The 22,891-nt window shown below is 38.5% G+C and overlaps 17 non-coding genes across 17 annotated transcripts; all 17 read right to left on the bottom strand.

Moving 5' to 3' along the window:
• Positions 1–578: 578 nt before the first annotated feature.
• trnar-ucg (transfer RNA arginine (anticodon UCG)) lies at positions 579–651 on the bottom strand. The gene has a single exon. It is a non-coding gene; the product is annotated as a tRNA-Arg (tRNA).
• A 1,289-nt stretch (positions 652–1,940) lies between these two features.
• On the bottom strand, positions 1,941–2,013 carry trnar-ucg (transfer RNA arginine (anticodon UCG)). The gene has a single exon. It is a non-coding gene; the product is annotated as a tRNA-Arg (tRNA).
• Positions 2,014–3,337: 1,324 nt separating this feature from the next.
• trnar-ucg (transfer RNA arginine (anticodon UCG)) lies at positions 3,338–3,410 on the bottom strand. Its single transcript has one exon. It is a non-coding gene; the product is annotated as a tRNA-Arg (tRNA).
• A 644-nt stretch (positions 3,411–4,054) lies between these two features.
• trnar-ucg (transfer RNA arginine (anticodon UCG)) lies at positions 4,055–4,127 on the bottom strand. Its single transcript has one exon. It is a non-coding gene; the product is annotated as a tRNA-Arg (tRNA).
• A 644-nt stretch (positions 4,128–4,771) lies between these two features.
• trnar-ucg (transfer RNA arginine (anticodon UCG)) lies at positions 4,772–4,844 on the bottom strand. Its single transcript has one exon. It is a non-coding gene; the product is annotated as a tRNA-Arg (tRNA).
• Positions 4,845–5,488: 644 nt separating this feature from the next.
• Positions 5,489–5,561, bottom strand: trnar-ucg (transfer RNA arginine (anticodon UCG)). The gene has a single exon. It is a non-coding gene; the product is annotated as a tRNA-Arg (tRNA).
• A 285-nt stretch (positions 5,562–5,846) lies between these two features.
• Positions 5,847–5,919, bottom strand: trnar-ucg (transfer RNA arginine (anticodon UCG)). Its single transcript has one exon. It is a non-coding gene; the product is annotated as a tRNA-Arg (tRNA).
• Positions 5,920–7,244: 1,325 nt separating this feature from the next.
• Positions 7,245–7,317, bottom strand: trnar-ucg (transfer RNA arginine (anticodon UCG)). The gene has a single exon. It is a non-coding gene; the product is annotated as a tRNA-Arg (tRNA).
• A 285-nt stretch (positions 7,318–7,602) lies between these two features.
• Positions 7,603–7,675, bottom strand: trnar-ucg (transfer RNA arginine (anticodon UCG)). The gene has a single exon. It is a non-coding gene; the product is annotated as a tRNA-Arg (tRNA).
• A 1,325-nt stretch (positions 7,676–9,000) lies between these two features.
• On the bottom strand, positions 9,001–9,073 carry trnar-ucg (transfer RNA arginine (anticodon UCG)). The gene has a single exon. It is a non-coding gene; the product is annotated as a tRNA-Arg (tRNA).
• A 2,038-nt stretch (positions 9,074–11,111) lies between these two features.
• Positions 11,112–11,184, bottom strand: trnar-ucg (transfer RNA arginine (anticodon UCG)). The gene has a single exon. It is a non-coding gene; the product is annotated as a tRNA-Arg (tRNA).
• A 2,365-nt stretch (positions 11,185–13,549) lies between these two features.
• trnar-ucg (transfer RNA arginine (anticodon UCG)) lies at positions 13,550–13,622 on the bottom strand. Its single transcript has one exon. It is a non-coding gene; the product is annotated as a tRNA-Arg (tRNA).
• Positions 13,623–15,986: 2,364 nt separating this feature from the next.
• On the bottom strand, positions 15,987–16,059 carry trnar-ucg (transfer RNA arginine (anticodon UCG)). Its single transcript has one exon. It is a non-coding gene; the product is annotated as a tRNA-Arg (tRNA).
• A 2,364-nt stretch (positions 16,060–18,423) lies between these two features.
• Positions 18,424–18,496, bottom strand: trnar-ucg (transfer RNA arginine (anticodon UCG)). Its single transcript has one exon. It is a non-coding gene; the product is annotated as a tRNA-Arg (tRNA).
• Positions 18,497–19,426: 930 nt separating this feature from the next.
• On the bottom strand, positions 19,427–19,499 carry trnar-ucg (transfer RNA arginine (anticodon UCG)). Its single transcript has one exon. It is a non-coding gene; the product is annotated as a tRNA-Arg (tRNA).
• A 966-nt stretch (positions 19,500–20,465) lies between these two features.
• On the bottom strand, positions 20,466–20,538 carry trnaq-uug (transfer RNA glutamine (anticodon UUG)). The gene has a single exon. It is a non-coding gene; the product is annotated as a tRNA-Gln (tRNA).
• Positions 20,539–22,225: 1,687 nt separating this feature from the next.
• Positions 22,226–22,298, bottom strand: trnar-ucg (transfer RNA arginine (anticodon UCG)). The gene has a single exon. It is a non-coding gene; the product is annotated as a tRNA-Arg (tRNA).
• Between the last annotated feature and the right edge of the window lie 593 nt (positions 22,299–22,891).

Below are 22,891 nucleotides of genomic sequence, written 5' to 3'. Positions count from 1 at the left end.
AACCGGTCCGAATGAGGAAAGCTAGTGATATTGAACAAGTACGAAGAGACGCTATCCCTCAATCTTGTGATGCAGAATCAGACACAATATTTCTCAGGCCTCGCACTCTTAGATTATTAAATTATATAACAATGTCCTAGCTTTTCAAAGCAAGAAGAACAAAGCCTTATCTCGGGAAATTGCGAACATGTCCAAAATTGCTGAGCTAATGAAATTAAACAACAATGAGGAGAGTCAAACCCTCAATCTTCTGATTTGAAGTCAAACACCTTATCCATTATGCGACACACTCTACTCCACATAATCCTATATGACATCATTTAGACGTTGTTTTGCAACAATAGACATCAAATTTGTGAACCGGTCCGAATGAGGAAAGCTAGTGATATTGAACAAGTATGAAGAGACGCTATCCCTCAATCTTGTGATGCAGAATCAGACACAATATTTCACAGGTCTCGCATTCTTAGATCATTGAAGTTGCATAACAATATCCTAGCATTTCAAAGCAACAAGAACAAAGAGTTATTTCAGGAAATTGCAAACAAGTCTAAATGAACTGCGTTTATGAAATTAAACGACCACGAAGGGACTCGAACCCTCAATCTTCTGATTCGAAGTCAGACGCCTTATCCATTAGGCCACGCAGCCTGTTACTTAATATACTCCTTCAAAATTGTGAACCGGTCCGAATGAGGAAAGCTAGTGATATTGAACAAGTACGAAGAGACGCTATCCCTCAATCTTGTGATGCAGAATCAGACACAATATTTCTCAGGCCTCGCACTCTTAGATTATTAAATTGTATAACAATGTCCTAGCTTTTCAAAGCAAGAAGAACAAAGCCTTATCTCGGGAAATTGCGAACATGTCCAAAATTGCTGAGCTAATGAAATTAAACAACAATGAGGAGAGTCAAACCCTCAATCTTCTGATTTGAAGTAAAACACCTTATCCATTATGCGACACACTCTACTCCACATAATCCTATATGACATCATTTAGACGTTGTTTTGCAACAATAGACATCAAATTTGTGAACCGGTCCGAATGAGGAAAGCTAGTGATATTGAACAAGTATGAAGAGACGCTATCCCTCAATCTTGTGATGCAGAATCAGACACAATATTTCACGGGTCTCGCATTCTTAGATCATTGAAGTTGCATAACAATATCCTAGCATTTCAAAGCAACAAGAACAAAGAGTTATTTCAGGAAATTGCAAACAAGTCTAAATGAACTGCGTTTATGAAATTAAACGACCACGAAGGGACTCGAACCCTCAATCTTCTGATTCGAAGGTAGACGCCTTATCCATTAGGCCACGCAGCCTGTTACTTAATATACTCCTTCAAAATTGTGAACCGGTCCGAATGAGGAAAGCTAGTGATATTGAACAAGTACGAAGAGACGCTATCCCTCAATCTTGTGATGCAGAATCAGACACAATATTTCTCAGGCCTCGCACTCTTAGATTATTAAATTGTATAACAATGTCCTAGCTTTTCAAAGCAAGAAGAACAAAGCCTTATCTCGGGAAATTGCGAACATGTCCAAAATTGCTGAGCTAATGAAATTAAACAACAATGAGGAGAGTCAAACCCTCAATCTTCTGATTTGAAGTCAAACACCTTATCCATTATGCGACACACTCTACTCCACATAATCCTATATGACATCATTTAGACGTTGTTTTGCAACAATAGACATCAAATTTGTGAACCGGTCCGAATGAGGAAAGCTAGTGATATTGAACAAGTATGAAGAGACGCTATCCCTCAATCTTGTGATGCAGAATCAGACACAATATTTCACGGGTCTCGCATTCTTAGATCATTGAAGTTGCATAACAATATCCTAGCATTTCAAAGCAACAAGAACAAAGAGTTATTTCAGGAAATTGCAAACAAGTCTAAATGAACTGCGTTTATGAAATTAAACGACCACGAAGGGACTCGAACCCTCAATCTTCTGATTCGAAGTCAGACGCCTTATCCATTAGGCCACGCAGCCTGTTACTTTATATACTCCTTCAAAATTGTGAACCGGTCCGAATGAGGAAAGCTAGTGATATTGAACAAGTACGAAGAGACGCTATCCCTCAATCTTGTGATGCAGAATCAGACACAATATTTCTCAGGCCTCGCACTCTTAGATTATTAAATTGTATAACAATGTCCTAGCTTTTCAAAGCAAGAAGAACAAAGCCTTATCTCGGGAAATTGCGAACATGTCCAAAATTGCTGAGCTAATGAAATTAAGCAACAATGAGGAGAGTAAAACCCTCAATCTTCTGATTTGAAGTCAAACACCTTATCCATTATGCGACACACTCTACTCCACATAATCCTATATGACATCATTCAGACGTTGTTTTGCGACAATAGACATCAAATTTGTGAACCGGTCCGAATGAGGAAAGCTAGTGATATTGAACAAGTATGAAGAGACGCTATCCCTCAATCTTGTGATGCAGAATCAGACACAATATTTCACGGGTCTCGCATTCTTAGATCATTGAAGTTGCATAACAATATCCTAGCATTTCAAAGCAACAAGAACAAAGACTTATTTCAGGAAATTGCAAAAAGTCTAAATTAACTGCGTTTATGAAATTAAACAATCACGAAGGGACTCGAACCCTCAACCTTCTGATTCGAAGTCAGACGCCTTATCCATTAGTCGAAGCAGCCTGTTACATATATTCCTACATGACATCATGCAGACGTTGTTTTGCCACAATAGACATGAAAATTGCGAACCTGTCCGAATGAGGAAAGCTAGTGATATTGAACAAGTACGAAGAGACGCTATCCCTCAATCTTGTGATGCATAATCAGACACAATATTACTCAGGCCTCGCACTCTTAGATTATTAAATTGTATAACAATGTCCTAGCTTTTCAAAGCAAGAAGAACAAAGACTTATCTCGGGAAATTGCGAACATGTCCAAAATTGCTGAGCTAATGAAATTAAACAACAATGAGGAGAGTCAAACCCTCAATCTTCTGATTTGAAGTCAAACACCTTATCCATTATGCGACACACTCTACTCCACATAATCCTATATGACATCATTCAGATGTTGTTTTGCAACAATAGACATCAAATTTGTGAACCGGTCCGAATGAGGAAAGCTAGTGATATTGAACAAGTATGAAGAGACGCTATCCCTCAATCTTGTGATGCAGAATCAGACACAATATTTCACGGGTCTCGCATTCTTAGATCATTGAAGTTGCATAACAATATCCTAGCATTTCAAAGCAACAAGAAAAAAGACTTATTTCAGGACATTGCAAACAAGTGTAAATTAACTGCATTTATGAAATTAAACGACCACGAAGGGACTCGAACCCTCAACCTTCTGATTCGAAGTCAGACGCCTTATCCATTAAGCCACGCAACCTGTTACATATGCTCCTATATGACATCATGCAGACGTTGTTTTGCCACAATAGACATGAAAATTGCGAACCTGTCCGAATGAGGAAAGCTAGTGATATTGAACAAGTACGAAGAGACGCTATCCCTCAATCTTGTGATGCATAATCAGACACAATATTACTCAGGCCTCGCACTCTTAGATTATTAAATTGTATAACAATGTCCTAGCTTTTCAAAGCAAGAAGAACAAAGCCTTATCTCGGGAAATTGCGAACATGTCCAAAATTGCTGAGCTAATGAAATTAAACAACAATGAGGAGAGTCAAACCCTCAATCTTCTGATTTGAAGTCAAACACCTTATCCATTATGCGACACACTCTACTCCACATAATCCTATATGACATCATTCAGACGTTGTTTTGCAACAATAGACATCAAATTTGTGAACCGGTCCGAATGAGGAAAGCTAGTGATATTGAACAAGTATGAAGAGACGCTATCCCTCAATCTTGTGATGCAGAATCAGACACAATATTTCACGGGTCTCGCATTCTTAGATCATTGAAGTTGCATAACAATATCCTAGCATTTCAAAGCAACAAGAACAAAGACTTATTTCAGGACATTGCAAACAAGTGTAAATTAACAAAGTTTATGAAATTAAACGATCACGAAGGGACTCGAACCCTCAACCTTCTGATTCGAAGTCAGACGCCTTATCCATTAAGCCACGCAACCTGTTACATATGCTCCTATATGACATCATGCAGACGTTGTTTTGCCACAATAGACATGAAAATTGCGAACCTGTCCGAATGAGGAAAGCTAGTGATATTGAACAAGTACGAAGAGACGCTATCCCTCAATCTTGTGATGCATAATCAGACACAATATTACTCAGGCCTCGCACTCTTAGATTATTAAATTGTATAACAATGTCCTAGCTTTTCAAAGCAAGAAGAACAAAGCCTTATCTCGGGAAATTGCGAACATGTCCAAAATTGCTGAGCTAATGAAATTAAACAACAATGAGGAGAGTCAAACCCTCAATCTTCTGATTTGAAGTCAAACACCTTATCCATTATGCGACACACTCTACTCCACATAATCCTATATGACATCATTCAGACGTTGTTTTGCAACAATAGACATCAAATTTGTGAACCGGTCCGAATGAGGAAAGCTAGTGATATTGAACAAGTATGAAGAGACGCTATCCCTCAATCTTGTGATGCAGAATCAGACACAATATTTCACGGGTCTCGCATTCTTAGATCATTGAAGTTGCATAACAATATCCTAGCATTTCAAAGCAACAAGAACAAAGACTTATTTCAGGACATTGCAAACAAGTGTAAATTAACAAAGTTTATGAAATTAAACGATCACGAAGGGACTCGAACCCTCAACCTTCTGATTCGAAGTCAGACGCCTTATCCATTAGGCCAAGCAGCCTGTTACATATATTCCTACATGACATCATGCAGACGTTGTTTTGCCACAATAGACATGAAAATTGCGAACCTGTCCGAATGAGGAAAGCTAGTGATATTGAACAAGTACGAAGAGACGCTATCCCTCAATCTTGTGATGCATAATCAGACACAATATTACTCAGGCCTCGCACTCTTAGATTATTAAATTGTATAACAATGTCCTAGCTTTTCAAAGCAAGAAGAACAAAGCCTTATCTCGGGAAATTGCGAACATGTCCAAAATTGCTGAGCTATTGAAATTAAACAACAATGAGGAGAGTCAAACCCTCAATCTTCTGATTTGAAGTCAAACACCTTATCCATTATGCGACACACTCTACTCCACATAATCCTATATGACATCATTCAGACGTTGTTTTGCAACAATAGACATCAAATTTGTGAACCGGTCCGAATGAGGAAAGCTAGTGATATTGAACAAGTATGAAGAGACGCTATCCCTCAATCTTGTGATGCAGAATCAGACACAATATTTCACGGGTCTCGCATTCTTAGATCATTGAAGTTGCATAACAATATCCTAGCATTTCAAAGCAACAAGAACAAAGACTTATTTCAGGAAATTGCAAACAAGTCTAAATGAACTGCGTTTATGAAATTAAACGACCACGAAGGGACTCGAACCCTCAATCTTCTGATTCGAAGTCAGACGCCTTATCCATTAAGCCACGCAGCCTGTTACATATACTCCTATATGACATCATGCAGACGTTGTTTTTCCACAATAGACATGAAAATTGCGCACCTGTCCGAATGAGGAAAGCTAGTGATATTGAACAAGTACGAAGAGACGCTATCCCTCAATCTTGTGATGCATAATCAGACACAATATTACTCAGGCCTCGCACTCTTAGATTATTAAATTGTATAACAATGTCCTAGCTTTTCAAAGCAAGAAGAACAAAGAGTTATTTCAGGAAATTGCAAACAAGTCTAAATGAACTGAGTTTATGAAATTAAATGGCCACGAAGGGACTCGAACCCTCAATCTTCTGATTCGAAGTCAGACGCCTTATCCATTAGGCCACGCAGCCTGTTACTTAATATACTCCTTCAAAATTGTGAACCGGTCCGAATGAGGAAAGCTAGTGATATTGAACAAGTACGAAGAGACGCTATCCCTCAATCTTGTGATGCAGAATCAGACACAATATTTCTCAGGCCTCGCACTCTGAGATTATTAAATTGTATAACAATGTCCTAGCTTTTCAAAGCAAGAAGAACAAAGCCTTATCTCGGGAAATTGCGAACATGTCCAAAATTGCTGAGCTAATGAAATTAAACAACAATGAGGAGAGTCAAACCCTCAATCTTCTGATTTGAAGTCAAACACCTTATCCATTATGCGACACACTCTACTCCACAAAATCCTATATGACATCATTCAGACGTTGTTTTGCAACAATAGACATCAAATTTGTGAACCGGTCCGAATGAGGAAAGCTAGTGATATTGAACAAGTATGAAGAGACGCTATCCCTCAATCTTGTGATGCAGAATCAGACACAATATTTCACGGGTCTCGCATTCTTAGATCATTGAAGTTGCATAACAGTATCCTAGCATTTCAAAGCAACAAGAACAAAGACTTATTTCAGGAAATTGCAAACAAGTCTAAATTAACTGCGTTTATGAAATTAAACGATCACGAAGGGACTCGAACCCTCAACCTTCTGATTCGAAGTCAGACGCCTTATCCATTAGGCCAAGGAGCCTGTTACATATATTCCTACATGACATCATGCAGACGTTGTTTTGCCACAATAGACATGAAAATTGCGAACCTGTCCGAATGAGGAAAGCTAGTGATATTGAACAAGTACGAAGAGACGCTATCCCTCAATCTTGTGATGCATAATCAGACACAATATTACTCAGGCCTCGCACTCTTAGATTATTAAATTGTATAACAATGTCCTAGCTTTTCAAAGCAAGAAGAACAAAGCCTTATCTCGGGAAATTGCGAACATGTCCAAAATTGCTGAGCTAATGAAATTAAACAACAATGAGGAGAGTCAAACCCTCAATCTTCTGATTTGAAGTCAAACACCTTATCCATTATGCGACACACTCTACTCCACATAATCCTATATGACATCATTCAGACGTTGTTTTGCAACAATAGACATCAAATTTGTGAACCGGTCCGAATGAGGAAAGCTAGTGATATTGAACAAGTATGAAGAGACGCTATCCCTCAATCTTGTGATGCAGAATCAGACACAATATTTCACGGGTCTCGCATTCTTAGATCATTGAAGTTGCATAACAATATCCTAGCATTTCAAAGCAACAAGAACAAAGACTTATTTCAGGAAATTGCAAACAAGTCTAAATGAACTGCGTTTATGAAATTAAACGACCACGAAGGGACTCGAACCCTCAATCTTCTGATTCGAAGTCAGACGCCTTATCCATTAAGCCACGCAGCCTGTTACATATACTCCTATATGACATCATGCAGACGTTGTTTTTCCACAATAGACATGAAAATTGCGCACCTGTCCGAATGAGGAAAGCTAGTGATATTGAACAAGTACGAAGAGACGCTATCCCTCAATCTTGTGATGCATAATCAGACACAATATTACTCAGGCCTCGCACTCTTAGATTATTAAATTGTATAACAATGTCCTAGCTTTTCAAAGCAAGAAGAACAAAGAGTTATTTCAGGAAATTGCAAACAAGTCTAAATGAACTGAGTTTATGAAATTAAATGGCCACGAAGGGACTCGAACCCTCAATCTTCTGATTCGAAGTCAGACGCCTTATCCATTAGGCCACGCAGCCTGTTACTTAATATACTCCTTCAAAATTGTGAACCGGTCCGAATGAGGAAAGCTAGTGATATTGAACAAGTACGAAGAGACGCTATCCCTCAATCTTGTGATGCAGAATCAGACACAATATTTCTCAGGCCTCGCACTCTGAGATTATTAAATTGTATAACAATGTCCTAGCTTTTCAAAGCAAGAAGAACAAAGCCTTATCTTGGGAAATTGCGAACATGTCCAAAATTGCTGAGCTAATGAAATTAAACAACAATGAGGAGAGTCAAACCCTCAATCTTCTGATTTGAAGTCAAACACCTTATCCATTATGCGACACACTCTACTCCACAAAATCCTATATGACATCATTCAGACGTTGTTTTGCAACAATAGACATCAAATTTGTGAACCGGTCCGAATGAGGAAAGCTAGTGATATTGAACAAGTATGAAGAGACGCTATCCCTCAATCTTGTGATGCAGAATCAGACACAATATTTCACGGGTCTCGCATTCTTAGATCATTGAAGTTGCATAACAGTATCCTAGCATTTCAAAGCAACAAGAACAAAGACTTATTTCAGGAAATTGCAAACAAGTCTAAATTAACTGCGTTTATGAAATTAAACGATCACGAAGGGACTCGAACCCTCAACCTTCTGATTCGAAGTCAGACGCCTTATCCATTAGGCCAAGGAGCCTGTTACATATATTCCTACATGACATCATGCAGACGTTGTTTTGCCACAATAGACATGAAAATTGCGAACCTGTCCGAATGAGGAAAGCTAGTGATATTGAACAAGTACGAAGAGACGCTATCCCTCAATCTTGTGATGCATAATCAGACACAATATTACTCAGGCCTCGCACTCTTAGATTATTAAATTGTATAACAATGTCCTAGCTTTTCAAAGCAAGAAGAACAAAGCCTTATCTCGGGAAATTGCGAACATGTCCAAAATTGCTGAGCTAATGAAATTAAACAACAATGAGGAGAGTCAAACCCTCAATCTTCTGATTTGAAGTCAAACACCTTATCCATTATGCGACACACTCTACTCCACAAAATCCTATATGACATCATTCAGACGTTGTTTTGCAACAATAGACATCAAATTTGTGAACCGGTCCGAATGAGGAAAGCTAGTGATATTGAACAAGTATGAAGAGACGCTATCCCTCAATCTTGTGATGCAGAATCAGACACAATATTTCACGGGTCTCGCATTCTTAGATCATTGAAGTTGCATAACAATATCCTAGCATTTCAAAGCAACAAGAACAAAGAGTTATTTCAGGAAATTGCAAACAAGTCTAAATGAACTGCGTTTATGAAATTAAATGGCCACGAAGGGACTCGAACCCTCAATCTTCTGATTCGAAGTCAGACGCCTTATCCATTAGGCCACGCAGCCTGTTACTTAATATACTCCTTCAAAATTGTGAACCGGTCCGAATGAGGAAAGCTAGTGATATTGAACAAGTACGAAGAGACGCTATCCCTCAATCTTGTGATGCAGAATCAGACACAATATTTCTCAGGCCTCGCACTCTGAGATTATTAAATTGTATAACAATGTCCTAGCTTTTCAAAGCAAGAAGAACAAAGCCTTATCTCGGGAAATTGCGAACATGTCCAAAATTGCTGAGCTAATGAAATTAAACAACAATGAGGAGAGTAAAATCCTCAATCTCTGATTTGAAGTCAAACACCTTATCCATTATGCGACACAATCTACTCCACATAATCCTATATGACATCATTCAGACGTTGTTTTGCAACAATAGACATCAAATTTGTGAACCGGTCCGAATGAGGAAAGCTAGTGATATTGAACAAGTATGAAGAGACGCTATCCCTCAATCTTGTGATGCAGAATCAGACACAATATTTCACGGGTCTCGCATTCTTAGATCATTGAAGTTGCATAACAGTATCCTAGCATTTCAAAGCAACAAGAACAAAGACTTATTTCAGGAAATTGCAAACAAGTCTAAATTAACTGCGTTTATGAAATTAAACGATCACGAAGGGAATCGAACCCTCAACCTTCTGATTCGAAGTCAGACCCCTTATCCATTAGGCCAAGGAGCCTGTTACATATATTCCTACATGACATCATGCAGACGTTGTTTTGCCACAATAGACATGAAAATTGCGAACCTGTCCGAATGAGGAAAGCTAGTGATATTGAACAAGTACGAAGAGACGCTATCCCTCAATCTTGTGATGCATAATCAGACACAATATTACTCAGGCCTCGCACTCTTAGATTATTAAATTGTATAACAATGTCCTAGCTTTTCAAAGCAAGAAGAACAAAGCCTTATCTCGGGAAATTGCGAACATGTCCAAAATTGCTGAGCTAATGAAATTAAACAACAATGAGGAGAGTCAAACCCTCAATCTTCTGATTTGAAGTCAAACACCTTATCCATTATGCGACACACTCTACTCCACAAAATCCTATATGACATCATTCAGACGTTGTTTTGCAACAATAGACATCAAATTTGTGAACCGGTCCGAATGAGGAAAGCTAGTGATATTGAACAAGTATGAAGAGACGCTATCCCTCAATCTTGTGATGCAGAATCAGACACAATATTTCACGGGTCTCGCATTCTTAGATCATTGAAGTTGCATAACAATATCCTAGCATTTCAAAGCAACAAGAACAAAGACTTTTTTCAGGACATTGCAAACAAGTGTAAATTAACTGCATTTATGAAATTAAACGACCACGAAGGGATTCGAACCCTCAATCTTCTGATTTGAAGACAGACGCCTTATCCATTAAGCCACGCAGCCTGTTACATATACTCCTATATGACATCATGCAGACGTTGTTTTGCCACAATAGACATGAAAATTGCGCACCTGTACGAATGAGGAAAGCTATTGATATTGAACAAGTACGAAGAGACGCTATCCCTCAATCTTGTGATGCAGAATCAGACACAATATTTCTCAGGCCTCGCACTCTGAGATTATTAAATTGTATAACAATGTCCTAGCTTTTCAAAGCAAGAAGAACAAAGCCTTATCTCGGGAAATTGCGAACATGTCCAAAATTGCTGAGCTAATGAAATTAAACAACGAGGAGAGTCAAACCCTCAATCTTCTGATTTGAAGTCAAACACCTTATCCATTATGCGACACACTCTACTCCACATAATCCTATATGACATCATTTAGACGTTGTTTTGCAACAATAGACATCAAATTTGTGAACCGGTCCGAATGAGGAAAGCTAGTGATATTGAACAAGTATGAAGAGACGCTATCCCTCAATCTTGTGATGCAGAATCAGACACAATATTTCACGGGTCTCGCATTCTTAGATCATTGAAGTTGCATAACAATATCCTAGCATTTCAAAGCAACAAGAACAAAGAGTTATTTCAGGAAATTGCAAACAAGTATAAATGAACTGCGTTTATGAAATTAAACGGCCACGAAGGGACTCGAACCCTCAATCTTCTGATTCGAAGTCAGACGCCTTATCCATTAGGCCACGCAGCCTGTTACTTAATATACTCCTTCAAAATTGTGAACCGGTCCGAATGAGGAAAGCTAGTGATATTGAGCAAGTACGAAGAGACGCTATCCCTCAATCTTGTGATGCAGAATCAGACACAAAATTTCTCAGGCCTCGCACTCTGAGATTATTAAATTGTATAACAATGTCCTAGCTTTTCAAAGCAAGAAGAACAAAGCCTTATCGCGGGAAATTGCGAACATGTCCAAAATTGCTGAGCTAATAAAATTAAACAACAATGAGGAGAGTCAAACCCTCAATCTTCTGATTTGAAGTCAAACACCTTATCCATTATGCGACACACTCTACTCCACATAATCCTATATGACATCATTCAGACGTTGTTTTGCAACAATAGACATCAAATTTGTGAACCGGTCCGAATGAGGAAAGCTAGTGATATTGAACAAGTATGAAGAGACGCTATCCCTCAATCTTGTGATGCAGAATCAGATACAATATTTCACGGGTCTCGCATTCTTAGATCATTGAAGTTGCATAACAGTATCCTAGCATTTCAAAGCAACAAGAACAAAGACTTATTTCAGGAAATTGCAAACAAGTCTAAATTAACTGCGTTTATGAAATTAAACGATCACGAAGGGACTCGAACCCTCAACCTTCTGATTCGAAGTCAGACGCCTTATCCATTAGGCCAAGGAGCCTGTTACATATATTCCTACATGACATCATGCAGACGTTGTTTTGCCACAATAGACATGAAAATTGCGAACCTGTCCGAATGAGGAAAGCTAGTGATATTGAACAAGTACGAAGAGACGCTATCCCTCAATCTTGTGATGCATAATCAGACACAATATTACTCAGGCCTCGCACTCTTAGATTATTAAATTGTATAACAATGTCCTAGCTTTTCAAAGCAAGAAGAACAAAGCCTTATCTCGGGAAATTGCGAACATGTCCAAAATTGCTGAGCTAATGAAATTAAACAACAATGAGGAGAGTCAAACCCTCAATCTTCTGATTTGAAGTCAAACACCTTATCCATTATGCGACACACTCTACTCCACATAATCCTATATGACATCATTCAGACGTTGTTTTGCAACAATAGACATCAATTTTGTGAACCGGTCCGAATGAGGAAAGCTAGTGATATTGAACAAGTATGAAGAGACGCTATCCCTCAATCTTGTGATGCAGAATCAGACACAATATTTCACGGGTCTCGCATTCTTAGATCATTGAAGTTGCATAACAATATCCTAGCATTTCAAAGCAACAAGAACAAAGACTTATTTCAGGACATTGCACACAAGTGTAAATTAACTGCATTTATGAAATTAAACGACCACGAAGGGATTCGAACCCTCAATCTTCTGATTTGAAGTCAGACGCCTTATCCATTAAGCCACACAGCCTGTTACATATACTCCTATATGACATCATGCAGACGTTGTTTTGCCACAATAGACATGAAAATTGCGCACCTGTACGAATGAGGAAAGCTAGTGATATTGAGCAAGTACGAAGAGACGCTATCCCTCAATCTTGTGATGCAGAATCAGACACAATATTTCTCAGGCCTCGCACTCTGAGATTATTAAATTGTATAACAATGTCCTAGCTTTTCAAAGCAAGAAGAACAAAGCCTTATCGCGGGAAATTGCGAACATGTCCAAAATTGCTGAGCTAATGAAATTAAACAACAATGAGGAGAGTCAAACCCTCAATCTTCTGATTTGAAGTCAAACACCTTATCCATTATGCGACACACTCTACTCCACATAATCCTATTTGACATCATTCAGACGTTGTTTTGCAACAATAGACATCAAATTTGTGAACCGGTCCGAATGAGGAAAGCTAGTGATATTGAACAAGTACGAAGAGACGCTATCCCTCAATCTTGTGATGCAGAATCAGACACAATATTTCACGGGTCTCGCATTCTTAGATCATTGAAGTTGCATAACAATATCCTAGCATTTCAAAGCAACAAGAACAAAGAGTTATTTCAGGAAATTGCAAACAAGTCTAAATGAAGTGCGTTTATGAAATTAAACAACCACGAAGGAACTCGAAACCTCAATCTTCTGATTCGAAGTCAGACGCCTTATCCATTAGGCCACGCAGCATGTTTCTTAATATACTCCTTCAAAATTGTGAACCGGTCCGAATGAGGAAAGCTAGTGATATTGAACAAGTATGAAGAGACGCTATCCCTCAATCTTGTGATGCAGAATCAGACACAATATTTCACGGGTCTCGCATTCTTAGATCATTGAAGTTGCATAACAATATCCTAGCATTTCAAAGCAACAAGAACAAAGACTCATTTCAGGAAATTGCAAACAAGTCTAAATGAACTGCGTTTATGAAATTAAACGACCACGAAGGGACTCGAACCCTCAATCTTCTGATTCGAAGTCAGACGCCTTATCCATTAGGCCACGCAGCCTGTTACTTAATATACTCCTTCAAAATTGTGAACCGGTCCGAATGAGGAAAGCTAGTGATATTGAACAAGTACGAAGAGACGCTATCCCTCAATCTTGTGATGCAGAATCAGACACAATATTTCTCAGGCCTCGCACTCTGAGATTATTAAATTGTATAACAATGTCCTAGCTTTTCAAAGCAAGAAGAACAAAGCCTTATCTCGGGAAATTGCGAACATGTCCAAAATTGCTGAGCTAATGAAATTAAACAACAATGAGGAGAGTAAAACCCTCAATCTCTGATTTGAAGTCAAAAACCTTATCCATTATGCGACACACTCTACTCCACATAATCCTATATGACATCATTCAGACGTTGTTTTGCAACAATAGACATCAAATTTGTGAACCGGTCCGAATGAGGAAAGCTAGTGATATTGAACAAGTACGAAGAGACGCTATCCCTCAATCTTGTGATGCAGAATCAGACACAATATTTCACGGGTCTCGCATTCTTAGATCATTGAAGTTGCATAACAATATCCTAGCATTTCAAAGCAACAAGAACAAAGACTTATTTCAGGAAATTGCAAACAAGTCTAAATTAACTGCGTTTATGAAATTAAACGATCACGAAGGGACTCGAACCCTCAACCTTCTGATTCGAAGTCAGACGCCTTATCCATTAGGCCAAGGAGCCTGTTACATATATTCCTACATGACATCATGCAGACGTTGTTTTGCCACAATAGACATGAAAATTGCGAACCTGTCCGAATGAGGAAAGCTAGTGATATTGAACAAGTACGAAGAGACGCTATCCCTCAATCTTGTGATGCATAATCAGACACAATATTACTCAGGCCTCGCACTCTTAGATTATTAAATTGTATAACAATGTCCTAGCTTTTCAAAGCAAGAAGAACAAAGCCTTATCTCGGGAAATTGCGAACATGTCCAAAATTGCTGAGCTAATGAAATTAAACAACAATGAGGTGAGTCAAACCCTCAATCTTCTGATTTGAAGTCAAACACCTTATCCATTATGCGACACACTCTACTCCACATAATCCTATATGACATCATTCAGACGTTGTTTTGCAACAATAGACATCAAATTTGTGAACCGGTCCGAATGAGGAAAGCTAGTGATATTGAACAAGTATGAAGAGACGCTATCCCTCAATCTTGTGATGCAGAATCAGACACAATATTTCACGGGTCTCGCATTCTTAGATCATTGAAGTTGCATAACAATATCCTAGCATTTCAAAGCAACAAGAACAAAGACTTATTTCAGGACATTGCACACAAGTGTAAATTAACTGCATTTATGAAATTAAACGACCACGAAGGGATTCGAACCCTCAATCTTCTGATTTGAAGTCAGACGCCTTATCCATTAAGCCACGCAGCCTGTTACAAATACTCCTATATGACATCATGCATACGTTGTTTTGCCACAATAGACATGAAAATTGCGCACCTGTACGAATGAGGAAAGCTAGTGATATTGACCAAGTACGAAGAGACGCTATCCCTCAATCTTGTGATGCAGAATCAGACACAATATTACTCAGGCCTCGCACTCTTAGATTATTAAATTATATAACAATGTCCTAGCTTTTCAAAGCAAGAAGAACAAAGCCTTTTCTCGGGAAATTGTGAACATGTCCAAAATTGCTGAGCTAATGAAATTAAACAACAATGAGGAGAGTCAAACCCTCCCGCTTCTGATTTGAAGTCAAACACCTTATCCATTATGCGACACACTCTACTCCACATAATCCTATATGACATCATTCAGACGTTGTTTTGCAACAATAGACATCAAATTTGTGAACCGGTCCGAATGAGGAAAGCTAGTGATATTGAACAAGTATGAAGAGACGCTATCCCTCAATCTTGTGATGCAGAATCAGACACAATATTTCACGGGTCTCGCATTCTTAGATCATTGAAGTTGCATAACAATATCCTAGCATTTCAAAGCAACAAGAACAAAGAGTTATTTCAGGAAATTGCAAACAAGTCTAAATGAAGTGCGTTTATGAAATTAAACAACCACGAAGGGACTCGAAACCTCAATCTTCTGATTCGAAGTCAGACGCCTTATCCATTAGGCCACGCAGCATGTTTCTTAATATACTCCTTCAAAATTGTGAACCGGTCCGAATGAGGAAAGCTAGTGATATTGAACAAGTATGAAGAGACGCTATCCCTCAATCTTGTGATGCAGAATCAGACACAATATTTCACGGGTCTCGCATTCTTAGATCATTGAAGTTGCATAACAATATCCTAGCATTTCAAAGCAACAAGAACAAAGACTCATTTCAGGAAATTGCAAACAAGTCTAAATGAACTGCGTTTATGAAATTAAACGACCACGAAGGGACTCGAACCCTCAATCTTCTGATTCGAAGTCAGACGCCTTATCCATTAGGCCACGCAGCCTGTTACTTAATATACTCCTTCAAAATTGTGAACCGGTCCGAATGAGGAAAGCTAGTGATATTGAACAAGTACGAAGAGACGCTATCCCTCAATCTTGTGATGCAGAATCAGACACAATATTTCTCAGGCCTCGCACTCTGAGATTATTAAATTGTATAACAATGTCCTAGCTTTTCAAAGCAAGAAGAACAAAGCCTTATCTCGGGAAATTGCGAACATGTCCAAAATTGCTGAGCTAATGAAATTAAACAACAATGAGGAGAGTAAAACCCTCAATCTCTGATTTGAAGTCAAAAACCTTATCCATTATGCGACACACTCTACTCCACATAATCCTATATGACATCATTCAGACGTTGTTTTGCAACAATAGACATCAAATTTGTGAACCGGTCCGAATGAGGAAAGCTAGTGATATTGAACAAGTACGAAGAGACGCTATCCCTCAATCTTGTGATGCAGAATCAGACACAATATTTCACGGGTCTCGCATTCTTAGATCATTGAAGTTGCATAACAATATCCTAGCATTTCAAAGCAACAAGAACAAAGACTTATTTCAGGAAATTGCAAACAAGTCTAAATTAACTGCGTTTATGAAATTAAACGATCACGAAGGGACTCAAACCCTCAACCTTCTGATTCGAAGTCAGACGCCTTATCCATTAGGCCAAGGAGCCTGTTACTTATACTCCTATATGACATCATGCAGACGTTGTTTTGCCACAATAGACATGAAAATTGCGCACCTGTACGAATGAGGAAAGCTAGTGATATTGAACAAGTACGAAGAGACGCTATCCCTCAATCTTGTGATGCATAATCAGACACAATATTACTCAGGCCTCGCACTCTTAGATTATTAAATTGTATAACAATGTCCTAGCTTTTCAAAGCAAGAAGAACAAAGCCTTATCTCGGGAAATTGCGAACATGTCCAAAATTGCTGAGCTAATGAAATTAAACAACAATGAGGTGAGTCAAACCCTCAATCTTCTGATTTGAAGTCAAACACCTTATCCATTATGCGACACACTCTACTCCACATAATCCTATATGACATCATTCAGACGTTGTTTTGCAACAATAGACATCAAATTTGTGAACCGGTCCGAATGAGGAAAGCTAGTGATATTGAACAAGTATGAAGAGACGCTATCCCTCAATCTTGTGATGCAGAATCAGACACAATATTTCACGGGTCTCGCATTCTTAGATCATTGAAGTTGCATAACAATATCCTAGCATTTCAAAGCAACAAGAACAAAGACTTATTTCAGGACATTGCAAACAAGTGTAAATTACCTGCATTTATGAAATTCAACAACCACGTAGGGATTCGAACCCTCAATCTTCTGATTTGAAGTCAGACGCCTTATCCATTAAGCCACGCAGCCTGTTACATATACTCCTATATGACATCATGCAGACGTTGTTTTGCCACAATAGACATGAAAATTGCGCACCTGTCCGAATGAGGAAAGCTAGTGATATTGAACAAGTACGAAGAGACGCTATCCCTCAATCTTGTGATGCATAATCAGACACAATATTACTCAGGCCTCGCACTCTTAGATTATTAAATTATATAACAATGTCCTAGCTTTTCAAAGCAAGAAGAACAAAGCCTTTTCTCGGGAAATTGTGAACATGTCCAAAATTGCTGAGCTAATGAAATTAAACAACAATGAGGAGAGTCAAACCCTCCCGCTTCTGATTTGAAGTCAAACACCTTATCCATTATGCGACACACTCTACTCCACATAATCCTATATGACATCATTCAGACGTTGTTTTGCAACAATAGACATCAAATTTGTGAACCGGTCCGAATGAGGAAAGCTAGTGATATTGAACAAGTATGAAGAGACGCTACCCCTCAATCTTGTGATGCAGAATCAGACACAATATTTCACGGGTCTCGCATTCTTAGATCATTGAAGTTGCATAACAATATCCTAGCATTTCAAAGCAACAAGAACAAAGAGTTATTTCAGGAAATTGCAAACAAGTCTAAATGTAGTGCGTTTATGAAATTAAACAACCACGAAGGGACTCGAAACCTCAATCTTCTGATTCGAAGTCAGACGCCTTATCCATTAGGCCACGCAGCATGTTTCTTAATATACTCCTTCAAAATTGTGAACCGGTCCGAATGAGGAAAGCTAGTGATATTGAACAAGTATGAAGAGACGCTATCCCTCAATCTTGTGATGCAGAATCAGACACAATATTTCACGGGTCTCGCATTCTTAGATCATTGAAGTTGCATAACAATATCCTAGCATTTCAAAGCAACAAGAACAAAGACTTATTTCAGGAAATTGCAAACAAGTCTAAATGAACTGCGTTTATGAAATTAAACGACCACGAAGGGACTCGAACCCTCAATCTTCTGATTCGAAGTCAGACGCCTTATCCATTAGGCCACGCAGCCTGTTACTTAATAAACTCCTTCAAAATTGTGAACCGGTCCGAATGAGGAAAGCTAGTGATATTGAACAAGTACGAAGAGACGCTATCCCTCAATCTTGTGATGCAGAATCAGACACAATATTTCTCAGGCCTCGCACTCTGAGATTATTAAATTGTATAACAACGTCCTAGCTTTTCAAAGCAAGAAGAACAAAGCCTTATCTCGGGAAATTGCGAACATGTCCAAAATTGCTGAGCTAATGAAATTAAACAACAATGAGGAGAGTAAAACCCTCAATCTCTGATTTGAAGTCAAACACCTTATCCATTATGCGACACACTCTACTCCACATAATCCTATATGACATCATTCAGACGTTGTTTTGCAACAATAGACATCAAATTTGTGAACCGGTCCGAATGAGGAAAGCTAGTGATATTGAACAAGTATGAAGAGACGCTACCCCTCAATCTTGTGATGCAGAATCAGACACAATATTTCACGGGTCTCGCATTCTTAGATCATTGAAGTTGCATAACAATATCCTAGCATTTCAAAGCAACAAGAACAAAGAGTTATTTCAGGAAATTGCAAACAAGTCTAAATGTAGTGCGTTTATGAAATTAAACAACCACGAAGGGACTCGAAACCTCAATCTTCTGATTCGAAGTCAGACGCCTTATCCATTAGGCCACGCAGCATGTTTCTTAATATACTCCTTCAAAATTGTGAACCGGTCCGAATGAGGAAAGCTAGTGATATTGAACAAGTATGAAGAGACGCTTTCCCTCAATCTTGTGATGCAGAATCAGACACAATATTTCACGGGTCTCGCATTCTTAGATCATTGAAGTTGCATAACAATATCCTAGCATTTCAAAGCAACAAGAACAAAGACTTATTTCAGGAAATTGCAAACAAGTCTAAATGAACTGCGTTTATGAAATTAAACGACCACGAAGGGACTCGAACCCTCAATCTTCTGATTCGAAGTCAGACGCCTTATCCATTAGGCCACGCAGCCTGTTACTTAATAAACTCCTTCAAAATTGTGAACCGGTCCGAATGAGGAAAGCTAGTGATATTGAACAAGTACGAAGAGACGCTATCCCTCAATCTTGTGATGCAGAATCAGACACAATATTTCTCAGGCCTCGCACTCTGAGATTATTAAATTGTATAACAACGTCCTAGCTTTTCAAAGCAAGAAGAACAAAGCCTTATCTCGGGAAATTGCGAACATGTCCAAAATTGCTGAGCTAATGAAATTAAACAACAATGAGGAGAGTAAAACCCTCAATCTCTGATTTGAAGTCAAACACCTTATCCATTATGCGACACACTCTACTCCACATAATCCTATATGACATCATTCAGACGTTGTTTTGCAACAATAGACATCAAATTTGTGAACCGGTCCGAATGAGGAAAGCTAGTGATATTGAACAAGTACGAAGAGACGCTATCCCTCAATCTTGTGATGCAGAATCAGACACAATATTTCACGGGTCTCGCATTCTTAGATCATTGAAGTTGCATAACAATATCCTAGCATTTCAAAGCAACAAGAACAAAGACTTATTTCAGGAAATTGCAAACAAGTCTAAATTAACTGCGTTTATGAAATTAAACGATCACGAAGGGACTCTAACCCTCAACCTTCTGATTCGAAGTCAGACGCCTTATCCATTAGGCCAAGCAGGCTGTTACATATATTCCTACATGACATCATGCAGACGTTGTTATGCCACAATAGACATGAAAATTGCGAACCTGTCCGAATGAGGAAAGCTAGTGATATTGAACAAGTACGAAGAGACGCTATCCCTCAATCTTGTGATGCGGAATCAGACGCAATATTTCTCAGGCCTCGCACTCTTAGATTATTAAATTGTATAACAATGTCCTAGCATTTCAAAGCAACAAGAACAAAGAGTTATTTCAGGAAATTGCAAACAAGTCTAAATTAACAGCGTTTATAAAAATTAAACGTCCGCGAAGGGACTCGAACCTTCAATCTTCTGATTCAAAGTCAGACGCCTTATCCATTAGGCCACGCAGCCTGTTACATATACTTCTATATGACATTATGCAGACGTTGTTTTGCAACAATAGACATGAAAATTGCGAACCTGTCCGAATGAGGAAAGCTAGTGATATTGAACAAGTACGAATAGACACTATCCCTCAATCTTGTGATGCATAATCAGACACAATATTATTTAGGCCTCGCACTCTTAGATTATTAAATTGTATAACAATGTCCTAGCTTTTCAAAGCAAGAAGAACAAAGCCTTATCTCGGGAATTTGCGAACATGTCCAAAATTGCTCAGCTAATGAAATTAAACAACAATGAGGAGAGTCAAACCCTCAATCTTCTGATTTGAAGTCAAAACATCTTATCCATTAGGCGACACACTCTACTCCACATAATCCTATATGACATCATTCAGACGTTGTTTTGCAACAATAGACATCAAATTTGTGAACCGGTCCGAATGAGGAAAGCTAGTGATATTGAACAAGTATGAAGAGACGCTAATTCCTCAATCTTGTGATGCAGAATCAGACACAATATTTCACGGGTCTCGCATTCTTAGATCATTGAAGTTGCATAACAATATCCTAGCATTTCAAAGCAACAAGAACAAAGACTTATTTCAGGAAATTGCAAACAAGTCTAAATTAACTGCGTTTATGAAATTAAACGACCACGAAGGGACTCGAACACTCAATCTTCTGATTCAAAGACAGACGCCTTATCCATTAGGCCACGCAGCCTTTTGCATCTACACCAATATGATATAATTTAGACGCTGTTTTGCAACAATAGACATGAAAATTGCGAACCTGTCCGAATGAGGAAAGCTAGTGATATTGAACAAGTACGAAGAGACGCTATCCCTCAATCTTGTGATGCAAAATCAGACACAATATTTCACGGGTCTCGCATTCTTAGATCATTGAAGTTGCATAACAATATCCTAGCATTTCAAAGCAACAATAACAAAGAGTTATTTCAGGAAATTGCAAACAAGTCTAAATTAACTGCGTTTATGAAATTAAACGATCACGAAGTGACTCGAACCCTAATTCTTCTGATTTGAAGTCAGTCGCCTTATCCATTAGGCCACGCAGCCTGTTACTTGAGATGCTCCTTCAAAATTGTGAACCGGTCCGAATGAGGAAAGCTAGTGATATTGAACAAGTACGAAGAGACGCTATCCCTCAATCTTGTGATGCGGAATCAGACGCAATATTTCTCAGGCCTCGCACTCTTAGATTATTAAATTGTATAACAATGTCCTAGCTTTTCAAAGCAAGAAGAACAAAGACTTATCTCGGGAAATTGCGAACATGTCCAAAATTGCTGAGCTAATGAAATTAAACAACAATGAGGAGAGTCAAACCCTCAATCTTCTGATTTGAAGTCAAGCACCTTATCCATTATGCGACACACTCTACTCCACATAATCCTATATGACATCATTCAGACGTTGTATTGCAACAATAGACATCAAATTTGTGAACCAGTCCGAATGAGGAAAGCTGGTGATATTGAACAAGTATGAAGAGACGCTATCCCTCAATCTTGTGATGCAGAATCAGACACAATATTTCACGGGTCTCGCATTCTTAGATCATTGAAGTTGGATAACAATATCCTAGCATTTCAAAGCAACAAGAACAAAGACTTATTTCAGGAAATTGCAAACAAGTCTAAATTAACAGCGTTTATAAAAATTAAACGACCGCGAAGGGACTCGAACCTTCAATCTTCTGATTCGAAGTCAGACACCTTATCCATTAGGCCACGCAGCCTGTTACATATAAGTCTATATGACATTATGCAGACGTTGTTTTGCAACAATAGACATGAAAATTGCGAACCTGTCCGAATGAGGAAAGCTAGTGATATTGAACAAGTACGAATAGACGCTATCCCTCAATCTTGTGATGCATAATCAGACACAATATTATTTAGGCCTCGCACTCTTAGATTATTAAATTGTATAACAATGTCCTAGCTTTTCAAAGCAAGAAGAACAAAGCCTTATCTCGGGAAATTGCGAACATGTCCAAAATTGCTCAGCTAATGAAATTAAACAACAATGAGGAGAGTCAAACCCTCAATCTTCTGATTTGAAGTCAAACATCTTATCCATTAGGCGACACACTCTACTCCACATAATCCTATATGACATTATTCAGACGTTGTTTTGCAACAATAGACATCAAATTTGTGAACCGGTCCGAATGAGGAAAGCTAGTGATATTGAACAAGTATGAAGAGACGCTAATTCCTCAATCTTGTGATGCAGAATCAGACACAATATTTCACGGGTCTCGCATTCTTAGATCATTGAAGTTGCATAACAATATCCTAGCATTTCAAAGCAACAAGAACAAAGACT

This window comes from Salvelinus fontinalis, chromosome 15 (genome assembly GCF_029448725.1).
Source record: "Salvelinus fontinalis isolate EN_2023a chromosome 15, ASM2944872v1, whole genome shotgun sequence".
Lineage (NCBI taxonomy): Eukaryota > Metazoa > Chordata > Actinopteri > Salmoniformes > Salmonidae > Salvelinus > Salvelinus fontinalis.
The sequence above is the reverse complement of the archived record's forward strand: the minus strand, read 5'-3'. Positions and strand labels throughout refer to the sequence as shown.